The sequence below is a fragment of the Myiozetetes cayanensis genome, unplaced genomic scaffold (genome assembly GCF_022539395.1).
Source record: "Myiozetetes cayanensis isolate MyiCay16 unplaced genomic scaffold, myiCay2020 scf5-8, whole genome shotgun sequence".
NCBI lineage: Eukaryota > Metazoa > Chordata > Aves > Passeriformes > Tyrannidae > Myiozetetes > Myiozetetes cayanensis.
Genome location: NW_026087742.1, coordinates 57,535,512 through 57,548,276, shown reverse-complemented (window position 1 = coordinate 57,548,276; position 12,765 = coordinate 57,535,512). Strand labels below are relative to the sequence as shown.

At 43.3% G+C, this 12,765-nt stretch overlaps 1 protein-coding gene across 3 annotated transcripts in view; it reads left to right on the top strand.

The window, feature by feature from the left end:
• The first annotated feature begins 21 nt into the window (after positions 1-21).
• Positions 22-12,765, top strand: part of ELF1 (E74 like ETS transcription factor 1) — an 84,739-nt gene continuing 71,995 nt past the window's right edge. The window contains exons 1-2 of one of the 3 annotated variants that reach the window (XM_050333096.1): positions 30-120; positions 4,957-5,028. The gene's annotated coding sequence lies outside the window, so the exon portion shown is untranslated. Of the gene's footprint in view, positions 121-4,948; positions 5,029-12,765 lie in introns of those variants that run through there. The other 2 variants (XM_050333103.1, XM_050333098.1) reach the window with 2 other exon arrangements.

The window sequence follows — 12,765 nt, the reverse complement described above, 5'->3', positions numbered from 1 at the left end:
CGCTCTCCTCCCCCGCCCTTCCCCACCTCCTGCCCTCGCCCGCTCCTCCTCCCTCACCCCTGGAGGGGCGATCGCTCAGCGGGAGCCGCTCGGACAGGGAGCGGGAGCTGCCGCCGCTCGGTGAGTGCCGCCCGAGTCCCGTGCGCGGGGGGGACGGGGACGCTCTGCCCCTTCCCCCGCGGCGGGGAGAGCCACCGGGGGCCGCGGGTTCGAGCCCCGCCGCCGGCAGCGCCCCGTGCCGGGCTGTCCCTGCCCCAGCGCGCCCGCGGGAGATGGGAGGTGTGGGGAGCAGAGGGGCCGTGATGGGGTGCGGAGGGGCTGGGGAGGCGGCGGGCCCCGGCCGGGTTGCGGTGCGCGCCCTTGTGTGGCGGCCGGCGGAGCCCCGTCCCGCAGGACGCCCCTGCCAACTTTCTGGGAGTTGTGCGGCGCGTGTCTGGGGAGGGATGTCGCTGCGTGACGGCTTCGCCTCCCCCTTCTCCCCGCTGCCCCCGGCGCCGCCGCCCTGCCCTCCCTCCCTCCTCCTCGTCCTGCTTGTCTGCCTCCCCGCCCGATCTCCCTCCCTCCCGGCCGTCGGGGGGCATCCGCGGTGGGGGCGGGGAGCCAAGGGGCGTCGTCCCGGGCGCGGGGGGGACGGGGAGGACACGGTCGCGCACGGGCGTCCCCGGGACGCTAAACCCGGGTCGCCTCCTCTGCTGCTTCCCCCACAAATACAACTCACCCCGGGCTGGTATTCCACACCACCACCTCCGCCCCCCCGCCCTGCGTGACTGATCTCCCCACGGTTCCGCGAAAAAAGTCCTGTTAATTCACCGGCTGCAGCTGGCAGCCTGTTTGCTACAGTCACGCACAGGGGTGGAGGAGAAGCCTGTGGAGTGAGTCATGGCTGTAAGAGGCCCTCCGGTTGTTTATGGCAAAAACAGGGGGTGGCTCATTCAACATGTGGGAAACACGGGGAGTAGGGAGTTGCCTCGATCCATAGTACAAGGATAAGGCAGAGATACCTGTACATACCACCCTCCACCCGAGCTTGCTGTGGAGCTGCTTAGGAAAGGAGGAAGGGAGGTAATGTTGCTTTTTCTTGAAGGAGGGCTTGTGGTCAGACTGTCATAGCTAGCTGCAGGAGTTATGCATTTGTCAGCATTTCCATTATAAGTGTAATTTTTATGTAGTTTACAACTTGGTTATAAAAATATGCACTGGGTTGAAATTTGGTTGACAGCCTCTTCTGCAGAAACATCTAAGCAACTTTTGAAATGGTTCTGTTTAGATGCTGAGTGGAAATACAGGGAAAATACTAGCTTTTAATGTGTCTTTGAACTATAAAACTTAGCTGCTTACACACATGGACACATTTACAGCTGTTAGTCCAAAACAATTCCTCCCCCCTCCCCGAGTTTGTTAAACTGAGGAAGAGTTGAGAGGCTTGGCCTCAGTAGGCATTACTCATTAATTAGGGCAGCAGAGACTCTGAAGACTCACAAGGCTCCTGTTGCCTTGCACAAGGGCACCCACCTACAGAAGGGATGTGGGGCACTGTGACTCTGCACAACCCTGACCCTCGAGTGCCAGAACAGTTCCAATGTCTCAGCACTGTGGACAAGAAGCTGAATAACACCTTTCACCGTCGGATTTTTTTTTTTTTTTTTTTTTTAACCGTGCCTGTTCAGTTACTGCTTCTGAGACAGGGAACAAACCCAGTATTTAGGAGCTTTCGTTTGTATACCTCTGTATATATGTATATATATCGAGGCCCCTGGTGGTCTAGTGGTAAAGGCGCGGCGCTATCACCGCGGAGACCCGGGTTCGATTCCCGGTCAGGGCCACTCCCGGGCAGGTGGGGCTCGTTAGCCCTTAAAGGCAACCCACCTACGTCCTAAGGACCTCGCTGCCACCGTCCAAGCTCGCTTGGCCCCGGCAGATGAACCTTAGGATTAAAGGGTGGGCTCAGTTCCGCGCACACTGTGTCTCACCTAAAAAATCCAATGCGCAGGCTGGAAGGTGGAAAGACCTTCCCCGGATCTTCGCTCGCGAAGACTGGCCATTATATATATGTATGTCTCTGGATCCCGTGAAACATGTCTGCCACCCAGTGGATGTCGCTGACCTCTTTACACTGTTCTATACATTTATTACCTCTCTGCCCTGCCCATCCCTACCCCGTCGGTGTTAAGTTTGCAAAGGAAAGTGCTCAGGAGTTGTGAAAGTGCCAGGCTCATCTGGCTGCCACGGGCCTGTGCGCGATGATGGTGCTGGTCGTGATGGGATATGCCACGTCCTTCATGCCTGCCTTGGGTGATGAACCAGAGGTGGACCCCCAAGATGTAGCAGCTCTCTGGCTGGGCAGCAGTGAGAACAGGTAACATAAATGAGGCAAACAATTATATGCAGAGGGAGATGCAGCGTCATGCCTGAGACAGCTGGAGAATTGGATTTTGGCACCCCTGCCTTTGCCAAAGGATTTCAATATAAAGGTTTTCGCCCGTGTGCTGTTGGATTTTCTCAGAGCCTGGCCTAAGTCCCTGAGATATGCTTCACAGTTATGCTGAACTTATCCATCTGGAACAGAAGTGAGCAGTTGTGTGCTCTTGACATATAGAAGATGTTTATAGGTCTGAGCGTGTTTAAAATACAAGTTTTGAGTGTCAGAATTGCTCACTCAATGTCTATAACTTTTTGCTTTAATCTTTTTGTATCTTAATTTCCCATATTAAAAAAACGTGGATAGCAGTATCCTTTATCTTACAGATCACTGTAGTTATGAGAACCATAAAAGAACCTGAGAGAAAAGAAATAATTTCCTCTGGGATTTAAAGTGTGTGGTGATGCTCTAGAGAACAAGGGCAGAAAGAGGAATTTGTCTGTTAATTATCGCAAAGCCTCAGTGGGGAAGAAAAGGTGACCAGGTCAGTTGCAATTAGAGATTGATCTCCACGTGTATTAGCACTAGGAGACATTTTTAGTTACCTAGACCACTTAATTCTAATAATTCCTAAATTCTCCAATATTTGTCACGTTTTTAATACTGCGTTCTGTAATTTCCTAGGTTCTACAGCTTTTAGACTTTGCCAGAGATACATTGAACATATAGCGTTTTCCCTGTCCTTGTTGTGAAAACAGCTCAGGTGTTTCAGCTGCGTTCTTGTAATCACGGTCTGCCTCTTTCTGCACCCCTCACTCAGAGGTAGCCTCTACGGCACATGGAACAAAATTTAGCCTGAGGCAGACATTCAGCTTGGAAAATTTCAAGCCAAACAGTCAAAGTCTGGCCAAGTTACAAGCAGCTGGAAGCAGCATATTGCATTGGAAGTGTTCAGCAGCTGCCTAATAGGCGATGCTACGAGCTTCACCAATACTGTGTGTATGTTTATGTACATGGAAATACACTGCTGAATTACAGTATTATTTGATAGGTTACCTGGTCCATTAACTGTCAGCCAGTTGATTCTGATTTTTTTTTTTTTTTTTTACTAGAGAATGGAACCTAAACCTCTTTGGTTAATGGTATGAATGCTTTTCCTTACTCACATTATTCATTGTTGTTTTCCTGGCTGAAAAATTGAAAACTTTAAAATGGAGCCTCTGAAATAAATGACAAGCCGGGGCTTACTCATTCTGAATCTTTCAAAATGACTTAACGATTGTTAAAGACCAGTTTACGGTAGAACTAGAGCAAATTGCTTCCCAGTGTTTTGAATTGTAGAAAACCACATCTCCCAAATTCCTAAGCTATTCATCAACTGTTCTATTGTAGCAGACTCACCCTATATTGTGTCCCTGATATATCTATTAACTCTGCAGTGAAGTGTGAGCTTAAAACAATTGTGCCATGGAGTCACTGTGGAATAAATACCACAAACATTGGCAGAGTTGCTTCATAAATCTTTCTTAGTTTAGAGAGGAACTTAGGCGTGCCTTTTTTCTATGGGAGTGCAGCTGTTTCTTGTAGGGTTCCCTGGGGGCTGGATCTTGGTGTAAGGCTGGTTAATATCAATATATTCACAGCTTTTGTGATGATACCACATTGTTACCAGTACATTACATACAGGTTTGTGCACATGTGGAGCAAGTTATTAGCACCCTGTACTCCAAATAATTTTTTTAAATGTTCAGTATCCATCAGAAGGCATTTTTCATACAGCCACATGCAAAGGAACCGGGACTGTGGTAACACCAGCAGGATAGTCAACTGTGTTCAAACTGGTAATTTGAAAGAAGACTTAAGAATTTGTGCAGAGAATCGTCTCAACAGGAGTTTTCATTGCAGTGCTGCAACTGCAGTGTGGTCTTTGGCTGTATAGCAATATAAATATTGCACAGAAGTAGGAAAGTACGTGGCATTAGTAAGATCACAGGAATTCCATGTCTGGTTCTGCTGTTCTCACGTGAGGAAGGATGTGAAATATTAGTAAGAGTAAAGTGACAGAAGTGATCCAGGGTTTGGAGACCAGTCTTCACAATTTTAGACTGTACATCTGAGAGAGGAAATGATGCCTGTATATATCATACACATGTGCAGGGAAAATACATGATATTTACTTGACCATCCAGTGTCTGAGAGATGAAGTTAGGTATGTTGTTCCTTGAAATAGTAAGTAGCCATGAGGGCATTAAAGCACTGTAGTGGTTTTGCTGTTGCTGTCTTGTTGCTGTTTAAAGTGAGATGGGGTTTCCTTCTCAAAGATGTGCTTTAGCTTGCTTTGATAGAGGACTTTTCCAGTGTGTGTGGAAAGGGAAAGAACTGTGCTCCCATTGCCTGCATTCTTCCCTAGATTGAAAAACCAAGATTATTTGCAGTGCCTCCTGTGTATTGAACGTGTTGCTGCTTAGGCAAAAATGAGAATAAAATGTCGTGCTTCAGAACCTGAATGGTTTTCTCTTGGGTCAGGAAGACCATTTTTTCTTGGTGCCTAATTTGACTTCTGGGATTATGATTAATTATTGTGTACTTTCCTCCAGAGCTTCAACATCTGGTGGCAGCTGGAGACAGAATATCGGATCCTCATTTACAGAGTCCCCTGGTATTCCCAGGTTGGTGTTTCATCTTTCTTTGTTCAGGATGCTGACAGTTATATTCAGGGATGAAAAAATTTTCCCTACCATTAAACAGGCAAGGATGTTGCTCACCATTCAGAGGTCAGCTGCTCAGTGCTCTCCTCTTAAGCACCTCTCTGTCCTTCAGGCACGCCCCTCCTGCTGCCAGATCTCCTGTGCAAGCAGACAGAGACAGAATGTGTGTGTATGGCTTGGCAGCGTAGTACCCCTGGCAGTCACTAAAACGAAAGTTACAATGGTGAAATCATTTTGTAACCCGAAACATGACTGACTGCTTGTACCAAGTTGAAGCATTACCTGCAATGCTCCTCTTCAGGCATCTTCACAGTAAAGCTGAAGGTTTAATTTGGCCTGGGAATTGCACTTGAGCCTAGATGGCTATGAGATGATGTTTTATAATTCCATAGCTAATTCTTTTTAATACAACAAACAGGGACATTTTTTTCCTCTGGCAGCTGAACTAGAACAAATATACTCTTAAGTGTAGAAGTATTTCTTTCTGTAGAAAATTTGTTTTATTGAACCTACTCTAGGGTAAATGGTATCAAAAGTCTGATGTTCAGTATTTAACACAGTGGTTTTGATTTGGCTTTTTGATTCACACTTTAAAATATCCTAGGAATGTTTTAAGGTAACAAATTGCATTTTCTATATAAGATGAGTTTACTGTAAGTTTTCTTGTTGAGGAAAACCAGAAGTTGAGGAGACCAAGTTCTTGTAAATCAGGATCTTGAAAACATGAGTGTCTCTGCTGACTTGGAAATGCACAAGCACTAAAGCACCACTCTCAAACATAATTTTTAAATACAATTTCCTTATCTGCCCTACTGAGATGTGCATGTTTGAGAAAATAAAGACAGTACAACCTTCAAGGGTTTGGCCCATATGGCTGTTGCTACCTGCATTGGAGTTAATGATAATGCACTATTGATTTCTAGGAGCCCCTGCTGGTCTAGTGGTAAAGACGCCGCTCTATCACCGCGGAGACCCGGGTTCGATTCCCGGTCAGGGCCACTCCCGGGCAGGTGGGGCTCGTTAGCCCTTAAAGGCAACCCACCTACGTCCTAAGGACCTCGCTGCCACCGTCCAAGCTCGCTTGGCCCCGGCAGATGAACCTTTAGGATTAAAGGGTGGGCTCAGTTCCGCGCACACTGTGTCTCACCTAAAAAATCCAATGCGCAGGCTGGAAGGTGGAAAGACCTTCCCCGGATCTTCGCTCGCGAAGACTGGCCATTATTATTGATTTCTAGGACATACAGGATCCAACTTGATAAAAAAATACAAATCGGATTGGATCATTTCAGTTTTTAAGGGCTCTAGTTAGGTTATTTAATAAATTTCTTCTCAAAAAATGGCAAAATCAAAGAACCAAGAGTAACTTTTGAATTCTGTTTTGATCTTTCAGTAGTTGTATAAAACTTGATTTGATATGGAGGTGATAATGAGTGTTGCCACATCAGGTATGTTTTGAAAGTGCAGTCATGAATTGTAGTTTGCCACTTTGTGACATTTTACTGTGTTTGTAATATTTAGTGAGTTTGAGTTCCTTCCTGGCTGTGAGATGAAACAATGTTTGAGGCTGAGATTAAAGTTTGCAGGATTTTTAAGTGGCCACCATCCATTTTAGGGGCATATCAAATTTGAACATAATACTCTTAAATGGTTGAGCTATATAGCTTACTGTTTGTATGCTTAATAGCACAAATTGTGTGTGTGTGTGTGACATTTATGCACCCAGACAACCAAATTAACCAAGGCTGGAAATAGTAGTAAGACTGTTTTTTTTGTCAGGTTTGGTTTTCTCCTTCACCACTGCCAAATGTAACTGTAATCAGGATAGTCAAGAGTTAGGTGTTTTTATTTACTCTGTACCTGCTGTGTGTGTACAAACTTTCCATGTGGTCCCTAATCCAGCGCATCTGTGACCAGTGAAGATGTAATTTTGCCACTCCCTAGAATTAATTTAATTGCTTTTGGAGTGTGTTTGGGATCTTTGGGAAGGGGACATGAGCTGGTGGTGAAGCAGTGGAACTGCTGGTGGAAAGTTGTAGGGTTCTGCAACTTGCTGCAGACCTTCAGAGACCTTTTTCAGGCAAGGGTGGAATTGAACAGCATCTGTTCTGTGCTGTTTAATTTTGTTAAGAGGAGAAGTTCAAGGAGAAATCACAAAGTCTGTTGTTTTCAAGGTCTGACATTTATCAAGAGAATTACAGCAGATATGTTTGTTTTGAGGGAAACTGAAAGAGTGGACTTTGTCACCAGTTTAAACTGCTGAAGAGGTGAGCAGGTTATGCTACCCTGTGTCATGGGATTTGGTATTTTTTAAGATAAGTCACCAGAGAAGTGGTATTGCAGGAAAGAGGGCAACAAGACTAGTCAGAAAAAGGATGGTGACAGTAGTGTTCGTGTACTGCTGTAGGAATACTGACTGATCCAACTTTCTTGTTTTTGAATCCGACATCCAATTATGTTGTCATAATAATGTGTTGTCTAAGGAACAGTGAATCTCTAGAGCATAGTCCATAGCTGTGATGGTTGCCTATCTTCTTCATCAGTCACTCCCCAGCAGCTTGTCATTCTTTTTCTGCCTGCGTTTACTACCCCCCACCCTGCCATCTGAACACAGGAACCCTTCTGTTTCTGCCAAAATTAATTTGCTTAACTTACCTGGTTAAAATAGTAGATTTATTTTATTCAAAATGGACTGAGGAGCATAGGTGGCAAAGCCGTGACAGGTTCTGGTGACTGTACCGAGAAGCTGCTGGGGGAAGGGTTGAGGAAATTAGTGCTTTAGTGGAGGTGTTAGAAATGAGATGTGTCTGGAATTTATAGAACTGTAAGGCTTTCTCCAGCCTTGTGCTGGCAGACTTGTGCCAGCATTTTACTTTTATGTTTCCTTCTGGTAAAGGGAAATTATACCACCATGTAATTTTGTGCAGAGAACAGGTCCCCCAGCACCTGCTTACCTCCACTGAGGTTGTGCTGAGGTCTTTTCTTACATATTTGCATATCCTCATGCTCTGTGCATCTGTCCTTCACTGGATGACTTTTCAAGCGAAATCTTCAGCTTGAGCCACCCAAAACAAACCTAAAGGTTTTTTTTTAGGTTTTCCTACTTAAATTAATTTTATGGGTTAACAGATTTGGTCTTTAGGATTTGTAAAAATATTATGAAGAATTTTTCAAATTCAGCTTTTAACTGTTACCATTACAGCCAATACAGATGTAATATTTTAATGAATGAATGAACTGGCTTCTGACCATAAATATAATAGAGCTATGATGGTTAGAAACAGAAATATACTTTTATATTCTTTGCAAATGACCTTTTGTGAAAATTTTACAGGACACATCTGTTGATGCTAAATAGTTTTCATGTCCTTAAGATTAAATGTACTTTAATGATACTTTTATCATTATTATGCTCTTTCGGGAGGGGAGTGGGTTAGTGCCTGCAGAAGAATGTTGAGTTTAATTCATTACCCATAGTGAGAAATATGCATTCCTCTCATCCAACTTAGTGGACATTTGTTTATTGAAGGATTTTTTGGTGAACTTTTTAAAAAGAAGTGTTACTTTTTACTAAATGCGAGGAAAATGGACTCAAATCTGATGCTGCTACCAACAGACTCAAATGTGAACACTGCTACCAAATAACATTGAAGAGCAGTTATCTGTATTCACAGCTTAAATTTTTTTTGCCTTGTTCTTTGAACATTGTGTTAGCACGACGTAGTTTTGAGGAGATGAAGAGCAAAAATTGTTGACAGGCAGTTTTTTCACCTTATTAATGATCAGATTTTCTAAGTAAATAGTAGCCATCAGTAAAGCAGAGTTTTTCCAGTTGGGTGTGACCAAGAACTCAAGCTCAAGATCTTCCAATTCCTTTTAGACAGTTCCTTTAAGCCTGGGCTTACTTTGCTGTGCTTTACAAATAAGGAAGAAGGTACAGAAAGCCCTGAGCAACTCTGTGGGGAGTCATATGCTGTTGTTAGCTGGGGGTTGGTGCCAGTGATCAGATCCAAGCAGAAAGTGATGGGGAAAGTGAGGCAATATGGCCCCATCAGGGATGTGGGAAAAAAGGGTATATAAATTAGCAGCCTGCCACCAGCTGTGTTTTATCTCTGCATTGATTTTTTTTTTTTTTCAGAGGATTTCAAGTCTTTGGGTGTTTAATAAAAGTGAAAGTAAATGGATGACGAGTCGTCATCTTCTCAGGTCTTGTGCAAGCACAGCTAGCAGAAGTGTGTTTCTGCTCTGCTCAGTCAGAGAAATTGTGTGGATGGACAAGTGTTCAAAGTAGGTGATTCTACCCCTCTGTGAGATCCCACCTAGAGTACTGGGGTGACATCTAGCTCTGGGGTCCTCAGCAAAAGAAAGTCGTGGACCTGTTAGAACTGGTCTAGATGAGGGTCGCAAAAAAGATCGGAGGGCTGGAGTGTCTCTCCTACAAAGACAGGCTGAGGGAGCTGAGAGAAGAGAAAGCTCCAAGGAGATCTTTTCATGCTTTCCCAGTACCTTAAGGGGGCTTATAAAGATGAGGGAGACGGACTCTTTATGTGGGCAGACAGTGGCAGGACAAGGGGCAGTGGTTTTAAAATGAAAGAGTGTCAACACAACTGCTGAATAATTATATGCTGGTTTCCCCATTCCTCTGTTTTGTTTTGTCAGTGTAGATTAACACTTCTGTGCTGTATTAACTCTGACCTGCAGATCTTCAGATCTTCAGCCTTCTCTTTTCTGCCTATAAATGTGGATTGTTCCTTGGGCATTGTACCTCTCGATTTGTACCCAAAACGTGGTGTTCTCCCCTCTGTTTTCTCCCTATATGGTATCCAGCTGCTATTTCACCAAAAATGCAAATATGCATTTTCTGATGATGCAGGTAGCATTTTTCCTGTTTGCTATCTGGTGTTGGTAGTTGGCATTTAATGCTACAAGTGATTTTTTCAATGTGCTGTGTAATTTTAGTGCAAAATTCCTATACCTACAGATCTCACTTTTGCCCCAGTGGTGCACAAATGATATGCTTGTGTAGATTTGAATACATTCACTAGATAATGTAATATACTTGACTAGAAAGGGGAAATTTAATATTTTAATATTTAAGGGAAGTTAGTATATTTTCAGAAAGTAAGTAGAAATAATGTATCTAACACTGTTGTAATCACTTGGAACCAAAGGATACCTTGAGTAGATTATTTGGGATCTTCTGGGGAATCCACAACTGCTGCATGCAAGTAAGGATTAGCAATAAAAGAATTAAAGGGGGCTTGTTTAGGGCAGGGGATTTCCATTTTCTCATAAAACGGAGTAGCGGGGAGTAAGCTGCTCCTAGCTTGTGCAAAGCAGCAAGGGATCATATCCTAAAACAAACAGGCCCGAGGATCAGGGCAATTAGTGGAAAAAAAACCAAAAAAGTAATTTTCTTCGCTCTTTCTCCTTTCCTGAGTGAGATCATTGACAGCTGTCTTAAGGAAAGTTGTTTTAATTATTTTTATTCTGAATATTGAAATTAAAATAGTTTGATGTTACTCTTCAGTTACTCACACAGGAAGACTTCTGTGACCACAGTCACAAGTGGTATATTTTTGTCTCATATGCAAAACTTGAAAACATTTCTAATGCATCTTGCTAGAATGGGGGAGCATTAAAAGGAAAAGTTCAAGAAATAAAATTAGTTATAGAGAAGCACTGGATGAAACACTCTGAATTTAGACCGCCATCCTAGAATGTGAGCACTTCCTCAAATTAGGTATCTGTCCGTTGATGGTAGAGGGATTTGAAATCAGTCCACTCTAGTGGGATGTTTTCCAGAGCAGACATATCTTTAAAGCTGATGGACCCTCAGTATATGCAGGACAAAACTGATTATAGGGTTAAACATTTATAATGAAATGCTAAATGGACAATATTAAACTGAAATAATAAACATAAATGTATTTATAGTACTTTGAATGGAGTCTCCATGACAGGATACTTGAGGAGAATACTGAACCCCTTCCATTAATAACAGAATGATCTCCGTTAGTAGAGAGCAGGAGGAAAATCACATCTGTGAAACCCTGCCTGCCATAATGTCTTCTTGTTCTCTTAGCCTCTGGTTCCCAGTTTTGGTTTCAGGCTACCTAAACCACAAAACTAAGAAAGATGATTCCCAGGAGGCTTTTGGAAAACACGTTATAGTAGCACCAGTTCTCTGGAACCAAATCTCCTTGCCTGTGTTCAGTGAAATCTTCTAGGATATGTTTGACTACTGTACCTCACTTTTATGGGCAAGTGACAATAGCAGAGGTGATGGCTTGCTTTCTTGGAGTGACCCACAGGATTGTAATCTTACTGGATTTGCTGGTAGGACTGCTTGTCTGGCTGAAGATGAGCATAGAGATGGAAGCTGCTGTTTGTGCGACTCAAAATGTAACTGAGAGATCAAAATGTTGGCCTTCCAGCAGCCAGTTTACCTTCCCTGGAGCGCCAGCCACCCCAACCCCCCTCCTTTCTGTGTCCTATGGTCTTTATTTTTAACTCTCTTCTCCATGATTCATGTATTCACCAATTGGTTAATGTAGCATGTATTTGGATAGGTAAGCCTGCTACTTAAAGTATTATTTCCTGAACAAGCAAGTAACTGGCTTGTGTTTCTAGCTAACTGTTCTTTAATAACCAGGTCTCTACCTGAGTGAGTTGCAAGGAAAAATTGATTTATTCACATGAGCTTACTTTTTTGCACAATTTATTTTCTTTCTGCTGCCTCTTCAAATTACCACTTTTATCTTTTTCCATCAATTAGAGCAACTGGAAAAGCAGTAATAAACATGCTTTCCTTCTCTTTGTGTTCACATCCTGAGCAGTGCAGAAAAATACCCTGTTGCATTCTTGTAAGCATCTAAAATATTTGTGGAACTCTAGCTCAACATTTTTCTAAAAATGATGTTTATCTGGATTTCCTTTAATTCCATGTATTTGATCTGCAACCATACAGGGAGTCAGCCAGTGTGGCCTGCACAGGGTAGGGGGATTGAAAGGGTAACAAAAATGGGAATAGAAGCAAACCGTTTTTCATCTGACTGGAGCAGTGGAAAACCGTGCAGCAACCACCCCAACATGTGCAAATACTGGAAGCTCTTTTTGTTATTGTCTAAAACACAAATGTGAATAAATAATTCCCTGGTACTTCTTTAAGATATCAACAGTAATTTCCTGTAGCATGGCTGACTTTCTGGGACTGCGCAGCCTCCGCAACCTAACTGGTCTTTAAAAGAAAAGTATTTAAAAAAAAAAAAAAAAAAAAAAGGCAGCTGCAGAAGTGCAGCTTTGGGTCCAGAACTGTCTAGCTAAGGGCGGTGCCTGGCTGTTCTCTCTCAGGAGAGGGTTTGATGGGGAACATTATGATCCCTCCCCCCTTCCCTCTCCTCTTGCTCTGTATAAAGGCCAAACAATAACAGCAACACTAACACCACCGTGCTCTAACTTTGGCATGTCTGTGTGCTTGTCTCTGGGTGTACCAAATACTTTATCTGTGATTAATAGCATTTCTTGCATAGAAACTTCTACAAATCTCAGCTTCATTCTTGATTTTTATACTGATAAATACAGACATTAAAAAATCCACTGTGAACACTGTTGGGTTTTTTTTCCTCTTCTTCGCAGTATCTTTTTATTATTCATGAATGTGTTGCAACATCCAAAAATGTATGAGTGACTCACAGAATG